The sequence below is a fragment of the Scomber scombrus genome, chromosome 17 (assembly GCF_963691925.1).
Source record: "Scomber scombrus chromosome 17, fScoSco1.1, whole genome shotgun sequence".
NCBI classification, from domain to species: Eukaryota; Metazoa; Chordata; class Actinopteri; order Scombriformes; family Scombridae; genus Scomber; species Scomber scombrus.
In genome coordinates this window covers 15,571,349-15,587,695 of record NC_084986.1, presented here as the reverse complement: position 1 = coordinate 15,587,695, position 16,347 = coordinate 15,571,349, and the positions used below count along the sequence as shown (strand labels likewise).

General features: G+C 42.2%; 1 protein-coding gene across 2 annotated transcripts in view; it reads right to left on the bottom strand.

Annotated features, from left to right (window-relative positions):
- nhsl1b (NHS-like 1b) overlaps positions 1–16,347 on the bottom strand; it is a 106,711-nt gene that overhangs the window by 22,275 nt on the left and 68,089 nt on the right. The window lies entirely within an intron of this gene.

Here is a 16,347-nt window from a genome sequence, read left to right as displayed (position 1 = left end):
ACTTTAACCTTATAAAACCAGGGAATGTCACTCCAAGAAACAATATACCAAAAAAAACTGTAAACATGCGAGACAACTTTTTGATCTCAACTCCATTGAAGGTTATTTAACACAAAATTGAACAAAACTAAGACAACTGGTTAGGCTGAACAGAAAGAAACAACATTCTTGCCAAATTCTTTATGGATTTTTCATTTATAAGAGCTCTTTCTCTCACTCAGATCTCAATTAATTATCTAAATTAAATCAATAAAATATTAACAGGACTTCATGATGTTGATCTTTGCATCTTTTGCTACTGCTGAGAGTTAATGCTAATGATCCAGTAACGGAGGTATATTTTCATTGCTTGCTTTTATGAATCCCTACATATACGAATGTGAGCAAAACAACTGAGGTGAAAATATCAACATAATAAACAAACAAACACACACACACACACACACACACACACACACACACACACACACACACACACACTACTCAAAAGTTAGGCTTACCAAGGGAGCGTATCCAAGCCAAAGTTGGTGATCGTGGATGTAGCACTAACTCCATTCAAACAACCAAATGTTAGTAAAGACCTTTACTCTGTGTGGCCCTGTCCTGACCAAAACATCTCGTCCATCTGACTGCGACAGAGAAAGAAGTCTGGAGGAGCCAGGAGGAAGGGGACGAATCAGGGAAGGGGATGGGAGTGTGTGGAGTGTATTTGTTTGAGTTTTTTCACAGGTGTAAATGGGGCATTGTAGGACGCATAGCAAGTGTGTGTGTGTGTGTGTGTGTGTGTGTGTTGGGGGAGGAGAGTCATCCTCCAAGGCAGGGGGTGTCAGGGTGGAGACCCTACAACTGCAAATTGGTCATCAGAGAAAGTGTGAGACAATGTGTAGCTGCATTGAAGTACATCTAACTAACTGAGAGATCTCAATGACCATTTCAAAAGAAGTCTTTGACCATCTGTAACAATAAGAGATGTCTACAACCTGATAAGTATGGCTATATTGAAATGACTAGTTCAATCAATGGAAATGAGACAGTCCATAAAACTTGCTGATGTTGCTTCTAAGGTCCTGCTGCTGAGGAGTAACGGCACCTTAACGTCTGTCTCTACCGCTTGTTCAAGAATGGACGGCCGTTAACTGCTTCTTCAGCAGAGGAGAGGGCTCATTGTGTTTATTCATGTTCCTTTCGTAATCATTTACCAACACTTTACCACACTTGTGTTTTCTTTATTCACAAATCTCTCCCCAACTGCTGCTACCTTCAAACATTTACCAATATTGCACATACACAACAGGCCTGGGTCCAACTGTGGTCGTTTGCTTTATGCTCTAACAGCCATATGGATGCAGTGACAGCATCACTTTAGGCCATACAAGCTGTAGAAATAAAGACATCTGGATATAATTAAGTTTATTTTTTCACGACTGATTGGTTGCTATCTCATTGAATCAACCTCTTACAATCAAACCCATCTGTTACTCAACTAAATGTTATTAGAAGGTTATGTGACAAAAAAAAGAGGGTCACACATCATAGCTGAGGGGGTTAAAGAAAACCCCTGCTGTCCGATAAATGTGATGGGTGCAAACTGCTAGATTGTGTGTGTGCATGTAAATGTGATCGTCCACATGTTGGTACACATGCTCTCTTGCAGAGTGCCTCCACTGGTCAGAATAATCAATCAATACATCACGAGGCCAAACTCGCCGGATCACAGGTCTGAATCGGAAAGTTGCGCGAGACAAACACACAACAAAACACACAGCTAACACGAAACCCAGAAACAGGTCAATGGTAAAGGTAGATATGAAGGTTAGGTTAAATCTGGGGCTGCCACATCCCGCACAATAACTGTCACAACGCACTTATGAGCAAGGCGCTGACACTGCAGCTGTGCGTGAATGAGAGCGCGCTATTAAATCAGTTTGCCAGGCTAAATAACGGTTATACATCCCCAATTTCTTAAACTTCTCCCACACACACTGAGCACAGGTAGCCATCCCCCACCCTCCTCTCTGACCATGGGGTTTGAATAGGCCTCAGTCAGGCTATAAGCACAGCAAGGACATGGGGACTGTGGTCACAAAGCCTGTATTGTCCCTCTGCATCAGTCTCCACATCAGGCCTTTCAGAGCCACAATACCCTCCAGCCTCTCAACACACACAAGAGTCCACACCGGACTATGGCGCGAAAGTCTTTCAGAACTCCAATAATCCCTCTGTCCATTGACATCCTAGCTCTGCCAAGGCTCATTAACGAACACAGACTGAGTGCAAACAGGCTACTGAAAACTCTGAAGGACACAAAAAACCTACAAGGTGCATCACTGCTAAAAATGTGTACAGTAATCCCTGGAAAATACATCTATGCACACGCTGTTTCATGTGCATACACACGAGGGGTCTGTTGTTTTGATCAATAAAATTGATGTACTGACAATATCTATATTAATCCGGAACTGGATCCCAGATCACCCAGCAGCCAATGGTATTGACTTTCACACACATAACCACTTTTCACAAGGGTTAGCAAAGCCATAGTTCAGGTCATAACATATAGTGTCCCATACTAGGCAAAATGGGTCAAATGTGGTTCACAACAACAATGATGGTCCTTGTTATAGTTTTTTATTTTAGTTTTTCACGGGTACTCTTAACTGTAAAATCTTTAAAAATACAATTAAAAAAGATGTACCGATTGAAATTAATTAGTACAAGTTTGTGCACCCTTGTTTTGAATTAACATATGTAGGCTCATAACGCCACGGACCCAGCTGAACTCTCCAGACTTCCACTGGTTATGGGCACTTCTCAGTGTGGGGTCATTATCCTGCTGCAAAACAACAAGTACTGGACTGCAGCGGTGGGCCAAGGTGCTCAGCTAAGGAACAAAGTGCATACATGTGCAAGATTGCAAGATAAGAAGTGAGAGGTGCAAAAATGCTGAGCTAATGATTAGACAGATCACCTCAGCCTTGATTTCAACACACACACACACACACACACACACACACACACACACACACACACACACACACACACACACACACACACACACACACACACACACACACACACACACACACACACACACACACACACACACACACTAGCTATAAATACACCTGAGATTAGAGTCGGCACAAGCAGCTTGGCCTGCATCAATCAGGTCTTTGTTACACATCCTTGCGTGCTTAAAACACAGCCATAATAAAATAATAGCCTTGGAGTATTAACTAATCTTCCTAACACTTAATCTACATAAATAGCATGTACACCTGGGATGGCTTCCTTTGATATCAGGATCAAATTAGACCTCATTAAACATAAGAAAACTTTGAAAATTGTGCCAAGAAACAGGAAGAGATGCAAACTATTTCTAATAAAGTAGCTGTGATTTTAAATGCTTCCAGCTGCCACCTTTACAAAAGCTGTTGGGGTCATATTATACTAACAGTTGTCGGCTCTGTAGAGTCTTGGCCCCGTGGTTACCTGGTAACAGGGTGCAACAGAGGGTTGTCTCCGGGCTCAGCAGAGGCAGCAGTGGAAGTAACACACCCACAGGGAAACCATTAGTTGTAATAAAATTATATGCGGATCATTATGGCTCCACTTTTGATAACAAAAAACCTTAATGAAGCTATTCAAAAATGTTCAATTAAATTAATTTAAATGAATGGAAAGCTGTAGGAAATTCCCTCTCGCATCCAGATAAAATTCCTGTCATAATGAGGTAAAACAAAACCCATTAATCCAAAATTTGAACCTGTTTGCCTGTTTATGTTTTAATAACTAGAAAACTACTTATATGATATAGAAATGAACTGTACTGAACAGAAGTAAAAAATATCTTACCTTTTCTTTTGAAGTATTTAATCACAGATTTTAACGAGGTCCCGATAAACACCATTATTCCGGTTGAGTGTGTGTGTCTCTCTCGTTTAAAAAAAAAAGTTTCCTAACGAGGTACAAATGAGACAAATCCAGGGAAAAAGAGAAAGAAGTCGGGATGAAGGAGTGCTGGCATCAGCTCTGCACCGCTCACATTCTCACTACACGGAGGCTTTAGGGAGAGTGTGTGCGAACGCTACTATGCCGACAATGAGCCTCTACCCCTATCGTTCTCCCTCTTTCCAAACACACACAGTCCACTCCCCACCCCAATCACCACCACCACCACCACCACTCCTCCCTGAGGCAGTCCAGTCCTCAGAGACACACACACACACACACAGCGGGAGGGGTGTAGGACCGGCCCCTCTGTTCCTCTGTGCTTTGGTTACCAAGGAGTTCTGGCTGCCTCTCCCTTTATTTCTCATCATCACTCGTCCTCTCGCACGCTGTCTTTCTCTCTCTATTCTATCGTTCTTCTCTGCTCTGCGGGACTCAGAATATAGCTGAAAGTTAAACACTCTTTATGAGAGCGAGCAGGCACACTGGTGTAATTTTGCTGTGGATGTCGAGATTCATTTCTTCTCCCGACTTTCTACTCCGCTCCTGCAAAAGTATTCAGCGTGTTGCCTCTTTCACCGCTACGACAGCCTCATCTGGGGAATATTTGTGCATCTAATTAAACTATCCGCTACGTTCCACCTTGTACATCCTTTCCCCGTGTATTCTCAGGAAGATGTGTGCATCTCTGACCTGCATGCAAATAGGAAACATCATTTCTACTGTACATCGCAGTAATACACTGTCATTTATCTTATTTGATCCCATTTTGCATCTTTTTATTGTGAGAAAAACATCATTATTGAAGAGGACTACACAGATTCAACCTGAATTCTCAGCAACATAAAGTATGTAAAAACAGAGAAATTAGATCATGCTCAGTAACTCTACATAAATCTCCTTTTTTTAATCATCCCCTCTTCTAGATCTGCTGTGTGCACACATGGCCACTGAATCTGTGCCACATGAATATAGATCGCATACAATCCTCCTATTGTCCAATCTGCTCACAATCTATCACACACACACACACACACACACACACACACACACACACACACACACACACACACACACACACACACACACACACACACACACACACACACACACACACACACACACACACACACACACAGCCCGGCACCCATCCATTCAAACACACGCCCATGAAACCCACACCTACACACACACACACCCATGAAGTGCAGGACTGCCCCTCCTCCTGCAGCCGTATTTCTTTTCAGCCCAAATGGTTGGAGAAGGGAGGGAGGGAGGGGTGTGTGTGGAGAGGAGGGAGGGAGGGAGGGAACGGGCTGCAACAAGAGCTTGAATGGGACTGCAAATGATCCTTGAATTTGTGGGTAATAAGGTTTCCCCCCCCCCCCCCCCCCCACCCCCCCCCCCCCCCCCCCCCCCCCACACACACACACTAAAACCTTGCTCATCTGAACCTTTCAGCCTTGTCTGTGAAGTGCTGTACGGGTGTGTAGACGACAGTTTGTCTTTGTGGTGTTATTCAGTGTTTCTGCACAGGCTACTGTATGCTGTGATGTATCTGTTAGCAATATTTCACCCTTGCACTTGTCCTTGAGTTATAAAGCTTTAAATGTGAGAAATATGTTTCTGTAAATATCACATTCTTCCTTAGACTTCAGCTTTTCTTGAACCTTTTAATAAAATATTGCCCTTAGAGGTTAATAACACCAGCTTTCACACACAGACATGGATCCATTCACATAACTGTGGAAATAAAGCAAACCATGTGCAAATGTATGAGTTTCTTCAACTTTCTTCTTACTTTTAAACACTATGTAGATGAAACAGTTAATTGATTACTTTAAAAAATAATATTAAAAAAAGATTGCCAGATTAATTGATAATGAAAATATCTGTACTTGCAGCCATCAGAGGCAGGTTAGGATTTAAAAAGATTCAGATCAGCTGTGAACGTGGGTTTATCTCGGGTCACCATGTTCTGTCACTAGCTTCTGTTTGGCTTGTATCAAACTGTTTGGCACGCGTACTGTATTAATATCATTCATGCAGACGCAAGCCCAAACAGCATCACTCATTAAAGAGCCTATTGTTCTCAGGACAGTGTCAACACGCACACACACACACACACACACACACACACACACACACACACACACACACACACACACACACACACACACACACACACACACACACACACACACACACACACACACACACACACACACACACACACACACGGCATGACAGACAGTCAACGACTCTATCAACTGAAGGAGGGCTCCAAATCTAGGCCATCTACAGGATTAGGGCTTTCTATCCATTCAGACATACGTCCATACATCCTTCCGCCCCCCTCCCACTATACCCCCACCCAAACAATATCAATCTTTCATCTGTTCATACTCTAAGCAGCATGTGAGGGATGCGTACAGATTCGCTGGCTGAAGCGTGGAGCCAGTGAAGCAGCGTGACAAACATGAGAGATTATTATGAATGCGATTAAAAGCAATCCTACTCCTATTAGCACTATTAGAGTTATGCAATTAATAAATTCTGATTACCTAAACTCAATATTTGCTTTTTCTTTCTGTCTTACAACCTAGTCATAAAAAGTCATGAGATAGGCTTCATGCATATCATATTCTTTAATTCTTGCAATTAAAACCAGTGATCTGGTGGTTTTCTAGTAATTTAATTATTATAATTGGTGATAAAACTGATGACAAAATCTTAACATTAGTATTTGCTTATGCTTATGGCTTATGGCAAGACAAGCAATTATGTCTTCAGCAGCGTGCTCATATGAGAAGGTGGTGTCTTGTGGGGAAAAGAAAAGAAGAAAAATTAGGGAGGGCGACATGAATAATTAACAAGTCTCGTTGCATTGGACGATGTAATTAAGACTTAAGAGTGAAGGTGACAGAGTGATAATAAAGGAGAAAAATTGATGAAGGAATCCTGCTCTTCCTACTGTTATCGCTCTCCACCTCTTTTTTCGTCCCCCCATTTTCACACCTCATTTGGACCTCCCCATCAACCTGGATGAGGCAGCTGCACACACACAAACACACACACACACACACACTGCTGAATTTTGCTGCTATTCCTTTTAGTCTCATTTTTATCATTCAATCAATCCCCAAAACACACACACACATACCTCACTCTTTTTGTTCAATAGTCAATCAAATATACATTCAAACACCCAAAGAGTGTCTATCTAACATCTACACACACTTCTTTCTTCATCTGACAGAACTCAGCTTCAATTTTCTAATTGGATTTAGGAAGACAGAGCTAAGCTGACGCTAAAACCCCTCAACTCTACCTTATCTGCTAATGTCAAATCTCTCTCCCTATCTATCCCTCCTTCTCCTTACCATCGCTCCATCCACAATTTTCATTTCTCTTCCTCTCCTCTCTTTCCTTTCTCATAGATGAACGCTTTCTTGATTGCTAATATCATCTAACCTGCATTGATTTTACGCTCCCCTCTCTCCCCTTCTTGTATTTCTTTTCTTGCTTTCTCTTGTTCGGGCTCTGACCTTGCACACCTTCCCCCTCGGTAGAAAACCTCTGAGGTGGAGATAAAGCTGAAGAACCTGAGAGGTGGAAAAATGGGCCCAGTGTTTGTTTCACACAGGGGCGCACACAGACACTTCTGCATCTGTGTATGTGCGCCGTCGTGGAACGCAGAGTGGCTGAGTGGATTTAAAGAGGCTTGTCACTGGAAGGTCACTAGTATGAATCTGTAAATTTGGTGAAGTGAAGAAAAAGCTTTCAATTTTCTGCAAACAAAGGTGAGATGCTTTCTTAGCAAGGCACTGAACCCTTGATTGCTGCAATGAAGCTGGAAAACAAAAATCCTGTCTGCTGATGTTCACTAGTGCTAATTTTCATTCATCATTAAATGATGAATGATGACAAAGAGTCACATTAAGTCATGATCTTGCTTACCTAGTCTGCTACATGGCTGAGGAACTACAACATATTCAATGTAAGAAAAAGACAAGAAGCACCTCTTTAAATATTCAAAGCTGTAAGCAGCAAATGCTTCATATTTGACATTTAAAAAATACCACTTATAAAAATCAAATGGTGTTGACATAAATAACAGGATATGCACTAAATAAATAACTGGAGCGCATCCTATTTCTCTTTCATCTTCTCCTCCTCCAGTTTTTCTGTGAATGAAAATCTATAATTTATAGCATGCGGAGGAACATACTCGCTCTCTCATCCCTCCCTCCCCTCCTTTTCTTTCATCCTTACATCTCTGTGAATGAAAGCGAAGCATTGGGGGTCAATGGGAATCTGATCGCTACAAGATGTAGAGCAAGACATGAATTATCTATAGTTAAGAGCGAGGCAGTAAGGAGGTATAGGGGTTAATGATCACACACCTCTTTAAATGCAATTCTGCAATCTAACTGGAAAAGCACTATATAATGTCCCTGAACTGCATACATAAAATGAATCATCACAGAGCTATTAGATGAAAAACTGCAGCACAGAGGCCATAGAAAAATGTTTCGATATTGTTGCTAGACAGCACAGATGAGTCAGAAAAGTAAACATGGATAAGAAGGTGACAACTCTATAGCACCCATAAAAAAGGAAGTTAAGCCAAGTTAAACTTCAAACTCCCTCCTGAATAAACAGCAACTCTCTCTTAAACATAACACACACACACACACACAGACGCAAATGTGTCAGAAGGGCTCGGCTGAGTAAACAATCAGTTTTTCCGGCGCTAATGATTTTAACACAGGTTAAAGTTCCCATGCATCACACACCAACACCTTACTATAAACTCCCGCACTTGGTGAATGACCTTTCTCTGACACGAAACTCTTGTTGTCTCCCTGCCAGCCCACCTGTCTGTTTGTCTCTTATTCTCAACTCTCTCTCTCTCTCTCTGTGTCTTGTCCTACTCAGAAGTTCTTCCCCACCCCCACTACCCTTCTTCTGTTTTTTCCGTCTGACCTACTCCATTGAAGCAGCTGGGATTCCATCACACACACCCCATACATTCACAGAGACAATCTGCCCTCATTTACTTGCTGTCTGCACGTACACATGTGCACAACAACTAGCCTTCACACACACACACACACACACACACACACACACACACACACACACACACACACACACACACACACACACACACACACACACACACACACACACACACACACACACACACACACACACACAATGCAATACTCAGCTTGTCTGATAGTTGTCACAGCACACAGAGAAGCTCTCATTATTCAAACTCAGAAAGTCAATGGCTACCAGGCTTTGTTTTTGCTGATTTGAAGTGGGCCCATCAGCCGTGTATTTGCATGATTACATGCTGAGTAATGTGGGGTTAGATGAGGTCAGACTGAAGCGGATTGTGGTACTCCACACTACTGGAGTAATTCATGTCAATTCAGTTAAAAGGTTTGTGTGTAGTGAGCATCAACAATGTAAAATACTTTATCCATTTCAGCAAATCAGGAGATTGTGTTATTAAAACGTGTGTGTGTGTGTGTGTGTGTGTGTGTGTGTGTGTGTGTGTGTGTGTGTGTGTGTGTGTGTGTGTGTGTGTGTGTGTGTGTGTGTGTGTGTGTGTGTGTGTGTGTGTGTGTACGCTGGGGTATTCTTCTCAATGAAAGGCAGTGGGGCCTCCCTCTATAGGCTGCCCCTCCTTTGTGATCCATGAGAAAACCCTGCAAACTACGCCTTGAGCATGCACACACACACCATCACCAACATAATCGGACCATTTTGTTTGCGTTTCCTGTGTGTGTTATTGCTCGCGCATATGCATGTGCATCTTCCAGCCTTGATGTGGTCACACATGTATAGTTGTGTTTTCCGTTCAAACACTGTGTAGCTGTTCTCACACAGTTCAATGAATTTAAATGTGTACAAATCAGAGAAAAGGGGAAGCCCAGTGGTAATGTTGAGGGCTAAGGAACAAGAGAGGGGAAAATGAAGATGGTATCAAAAAGCAAAACTTTGCACAAAGACTTTCACAAAAGGAATAGAAGAAAGACAAAGTTTGCATCCACAAACTGCTGAAAGATTCTTTGATGTGGTGGAAGAGGGGCCATTTTGCTGAGTAGTGATTTGAGGCAGGATAGAAAAGGCGGCGTTTAGAGGGACAAAAGAAGCGAGTCAGAGGAGATAAAGACAACTGGGAGAGAAAAGTCAGGGGTGGAGGGTAGGGGAATAGATGAAGCGAGAAGAGTGAGAGATAGATGGAGCATGAGCGCCAAAACATCCATAGGTAGAGACTCAATAAAAACAGATATTATACGCAGGAATACAGACACACAAACATGCACAAAGGCTCAGTGGGATTGGCCGTCATGCCTAATTTTCTCTTCCCTGGCGTCTGACCCGAGCGCTCCCTACCAACCCTCTTTGAAATTCAAGCTGGGATGAAAGAGCTCAAAAGGCAGAAAGAGCAGTTAGAGGATATGTCTGTTTGACAGTGTGGACAGACAACACTGATAGGGTTCAATCTCTGCTAAAACATGTTGTTGTGCATATCATCTGTAGCATAGTGTGGGAGTGAAACAAGAAGAAACAAAGAATACTTTTTTTTTTTTTTTTTTTTTTTTTTAAAGTCAACTACTGGCAAAAACAGCTGGAAGAGCACAAACACCAGGAGCCAAAACTGTCAAGGAGGCGTGCAACCGTTAAATAAGTCCTCCCTATACATTCATTCAACAAGGAGACTTTTACAGCCTAATGTTAGCTTCGGCTCAAGTTAAAATGCTGTTATTTTACAAGCAGACTGATTTGTAGGGCTGATCTTTTGGTGCCTTCATAGAGGGTGGCAGTTTTGTTGCTAACTTGAGGCGTTTTATGTCTGTCGTCAGGGTGGATTTGTAGCTAACCGTCCGTTTCCTCCTTGGCAACGTAGATTCAAATCTAATGCAATCTAACCCCACTGGCCTGTCGCCCCCCCTCTGAAGTTAGCAGGACAATAGGCTGAAGCTGAAACTAGCCTGTTGGAAACTGGAAAGTTAGTAGGTTGGCGGGACAACACTCAGTGCATGTTTTTCTGGTGTGTTGTCTGGTTCTGTTAAATCAAGCAGCAAGACACTTTTTTTTTTTTCAAACTACCTGACTGTGAGCTTTAAATGCCAACATCCTTTAAGTGCTTGGACCTGGGCTTGAGATTGTTTCATCAATATTTGACTTTATTTGATGAATGCTGTTCGATAACCCCTTGTCTTAAAGTTGCATAAAGCAAACAGCTTTGTGGCAAGCCGATCAGTCACTCAGTCGTCAAGGTCTAACACAAAAATACCAACAGCTATTTCCTAAAGTCAACAGTTTTCTGACCATTCAGTTATTCCAATTAATTATCCCTGCTCTAAACTCTGACTAGGCAGGTGTAATATGTGTCTGACATGCCAGCAGACATGCCAGCAGACAATAATTTCCCAGTGGAAAGCTCCATCCAGGCACTGCTAGTCTAACATAAAGACAGACCCCTGGCAGCCCTCAGACTACATTAGGGGCCATTACCATCCAGCCTCACTGGCTCCACTCATATCGACTCCTAGTCCTTCTCACTCCCCAGTGGAACCTCTGAGGACACGCCACATCAATAACCACGAGGCTTAAGTGTGTTTCTGTGTCTGTGTGTAAGTGTGTGTGCAGTTTATGTGTGTCCTAGGCATGCTGATAAGATGTCTCTTCGGACCCATGCATTATGGTGGCTTAAAGCAGGTTGACATCATTCTGCATGTATGTGTGTACATGTTATAGTGCATGTGTGAATGAGCGCCCGCAGCTGTTTCTACAATCCATTGCATTTAAACAACAGACCTCATCATATATTATAATCTGGACCATGAAGGAGGTCTAGATTGCATCCCTTTATCTTTTTGTCTTTCTTTATACTATTCACACATGCTCTTGGTTATATAGGTTATAATCAATACATGTGCATGCATGTGCCTATAGTCTACATGCATGCAAGCATGTAACCACACTACTTATTATGAACACGCTTATACACACATCATCACATAGGGTCGTCTGCCCACACAACAGTATGGTGGCTGCTGCACTGGTTTCCTGACCTACATTTCATCATCAGGGCTGTCTGCTCTTCCCTCCTAAGGGCCTGTGTGTGTTTGTGTGTGTGTTTGTGTGTGTGTGTGTGTGTGTGTGTGTGTGTGTGTGTGTGTGTGTGTGTGTGTGTGTGTGTGTGTGTGTGTGTGTGTGTGTGTGTGTGTGTGTGTGTGTGTGTGTGTGTGTGTGTGTGTACCCTCCCTCTGGACAAAATAATTAATCAAATTTTATAATTAACTTCACACACAAAATGCCATAAATCTGACACAAACACACAGATACGATACACCGTGGAGTGCTGAAGTGGTCCACTGTGAGCATGTGTATGTGTGTGTGTGTGTGTGTGTGTTTCTGTGAGTTTAAAGCTTCACACATAAAACTCACAACTGGCTTAATTAAAAGTGGAGAGGTGAATCATACCCAAGCTGGAACAATGACAGCAATTAATAGTTAGCAGGTGGAATATTACTTCATTTGCTTAAACAATATGATTCATTAGCATCAATATTTCACTGCACATTTTACATGGAAGACTTTACTTTCCAAGACAGCAGCAGCACAAGTGTAATTTCTAGTTGCCTGCAAAGCACGACACAGCTTGAGAGAACAGCACGAGTGAAAAAAACAAACAAAAAGTAATAAACACTGCTCTGTTTTTAACAGCTGTACGTATCAGCTCAGGTATATAGTAGTGTCTTGCTTCTGCTGTTACCATGACCCTCGTGCTCAGCTCATGTTGCTGACGAGAGAGAAGTTCATGTGTGATTTAGGCACAGAGGCACACAGACAGACTGAGCTAATTTAGGTTAAGTGCCTCCAGTAGCTCGAGGGCACAAAGCAACAAGCCACCTGGGGCTAGTGTGTGTGTGTGTGTGTGTGTGTGTGTGTGTGTGTGTGTGTGTGTGTGTGTGTGTGTGTGTGTGTGTGTGTGTGTGTGTGTGTGTGTGTGTGTGTAAGTATCGGCTAGATGTGGTGTACCATTGGAAAGCAGGTTAAGGCCCTATCAACTACAACTTGTGTGTGTGTTTGTGTTTATCTGCACTTCCTCTGCTACGAGAGCAAAATTGACACCATAGCGTTTGACCCACTTCCCACATTGCACCTCACTTCTCATCAGCAGCAACAGTAAGTCATTTGGGGAGGGGAGGGGGAGTTACAGCATCACACCATCCAATCCAGAATCAGAAATACAACCAATTGTCCAGTGACCCCAAATTAAGGAAGTAAACAAGACTATCAGCCTTGAGGCGGCAGCACAATCACAAGGTTAGATTCGAAGTCGGAAGCGAGTTCTGGTCGCGACATTGATCACTAGCATTATCCAATACATTTGTAATGCATCACTGGTTGCTCATCAGGTCTTTCACATTGATCCAATTTTCAACTCCTCTCTGTTCGCTGGTTGGTTAGAGAACGCTCTGCAGATTACACTGTTTTCACATGTAAGAGGGAATTTTAACTCCCTTTTAAAATTTGCAGAATGGATGGAATGTGGGTTGTAAGATTTCATTGATATAGTGCAGTAGCTGCTTTGTGATCTTTATGCAAATCACTATCCTCATTTATACTCAACAGTTTAACACCTGTAATTGGCTGTCGTGTATCCCTAATTGCCTCCCACCTAAGTCAAGGGTCAATTTGCATAAGTGAGACATTTTGGCATCTAACTTATGTCAAACCATTTGTTCTTGATTTCTGTCACAGTACAGCTCTGTAGTGACAGCACAACTGGTCAGCTACAGCAAGGTCGTTCCTGGGCTTGTAATGATTCAGTGACTTTCTTTAGAATAAGGTAGTGCGGCGGATCCCTGCTGACAAAAAAGTTGTTTTGTTCTTTTGATGTATAATTTCTTTAAATCGGCTTTATCAACTGTACTGCACATACATGTTGTACCCGCAGTACAGTAATGAGCATGTTGTAATCCCAGGCCAAAAGACAGAGAGGTTTAAATGTGTCTCATGACAGGCTTAGTGCTCAAAGGATGATGTGGATCAGTTTCATCTGTAAAGCACACCTCTGTATGCAGGCACTCACATCCATTAAAACCAGTGTGATTGGTGGTGTTGTCTGACTTATTAAAACAGACATTGGGGATACATTCGCACATGTGTGTATGTGCACATTACTAAAAAGAGGTTCCTCCAATGATAATCCTATCCTGAGACCTTGTCTGGGAAAAAATAGGACCCCAAATCCACTTAACCCCTCCCTCCTTATCTCCTCCGCCTGCCCCCTTGATTCATCACTAACCCACTCTTTCGCCTCCCCCTCTCTCTCCCCCTTCTGTCCCATCTTAGCAATAATGGAGGGATGGAGGCATTAATAGAGAGAGCAGACCTCTCATGGATGCAGGGTGTACGCCCTTCTAATGAGCCCCCGGGGAAACTGGACTAGCTCCTTGATCAAATACCTCCAGAATTTAGGACCACCATTATTCCAAATTAAATTCCTTGTGACACCCCATGTGTCTCTTTTTGGATTAAATAAATGTGTGCGTACCGTCTGATGGGCAATTAATCAGATTCTAATTATATTTGGTGATTACCATAATTCCATCAACATATTGATTTAGCGTCACACTAAGACTTTTTTATGTGCCATAAAAAAAAGGATAATGTCTCAACTTTGAAACATTACTGAAAGTGAAGACTGCAGTTTAATTCAATGAATGAGTCCCTCTGCTTCTCTGTGCTACATTGCCACCTTGTGGGGAAAATGAGTAACAGCAGAAACCAATGTAACTGGTTTTCTAGTGTCATCCAGTGTGACGCTTTTAAAAACCTTAACAACAAATTAGGAATTTAACTTCTGCAATTAACGAACTAAATTAGAATAAAACTCTGATCAAGGCACACTCCCCTGTGGTTTTACAAGCAAAGAAAATAGCTAGAGCTTTCCTTCCTCTACATTTGTCCTTTTTTTGTCTTTAACCCCAATCCATCGTCGCATGTGGAGTTTAAACCCTCAGAAAGAGATGTTGCCATGGTGAGGACAACTCATTAATGAGACAGAATTAAAGAGCCTCTTAAAATCACTTTCTCTCCCCTCTCTCTCCCTTCTTGTGCTCCTTTTATAATCAGTCTCTATGGGGGAACATGAGCTTTTCAGAGGCTTTGCTTTGCTTTCTGAGGCTTAATGGAACCTCCAGCTGATTGGGACATAAAGGAGGCCTGGGGATGAGGAGATGGCAGGAAGAAGGAGATGGAGTCGGGGGTCTGTGGTGGAGAAGTGAGGGGGCTGATGAGAGAGTTAGAGTAATAAAAGACAAGCCAGGGTGGATGGTGAAGTAAAGAGTGTTGACCAGAAAAATCATATGTTGTAATACTACTTGTGGTTATAAGCATATTCAAATTTTTGAAACGTGTAATCTGTTGCATAGATTTATTTGGTTTACACATGTTTTGGTTCTCTTTTAAGTTAAAAAATGTCTAAAAATGGTGAAAACTGCTGATCAATATTCCAAATAATGTTGAATTTAAAGCACTTTATAAAACAGGATGAAGCAGAAGCTAATAATTTTGTTTTGATAAATGACCTAAACTAATGCTTGCTTAGCCAAATAAGCCAAATTGTTTGGCATAATTGCCTTTTCTTTTTTTTGCTCACTGATGAATGCATTCATTGTCCAATTGTTTCAACATTACTGTGATGTACAGTAAACCAGACTAGTTTACTGTACATCACTGGTACCTTAACAAATTAGAGCAAGCTTTACTTTCAGTTCAGAGGTTCATCTTTGCTTTAAGATACAGGAGACTGTGCACTTTAAGCTAAACATACAGTAGGAGTCAGGAATGTAGGTTTGTGAGCAGACAGGGAGCAAATTGGTCAGTAGGGCAAACAGGGCCAGAAACCTCAGCGGACCAGACTCGAAGCAGCATGAGGTGGAAAAAAGATCCCTCTAACAGCAGCTCTCATTAACGAAATGAGCTGTGACCTAGGTCGGTGCAGCCGCGGAGTGCTTAAACTGACTTATCCTGCACTTCACTGCAATTAGAGTTTTCAATTAGATTGTCTTACTAACAAGAGGAGTACTGTTGAACTGGTGAAGGCTGAAGAAGATGGAAAAAGCTGCGGCTGCAGAAAACACAGCTCAACACAGCTATGAGAGTGTAAAGACAGACTCTTGCAACCATCATGTAATTGTTTTTGTGTTCAGGCCTATAATCAGCCTAATGCAAACAGTAGATCATGTAAACATGGACTTTATGACGCAAATGAGGCAAACAGATGTATATCGTTGACTGCATGCATGTACGCACATGTCTGACATAGAGAATGTACAAACACACACACAAACACAC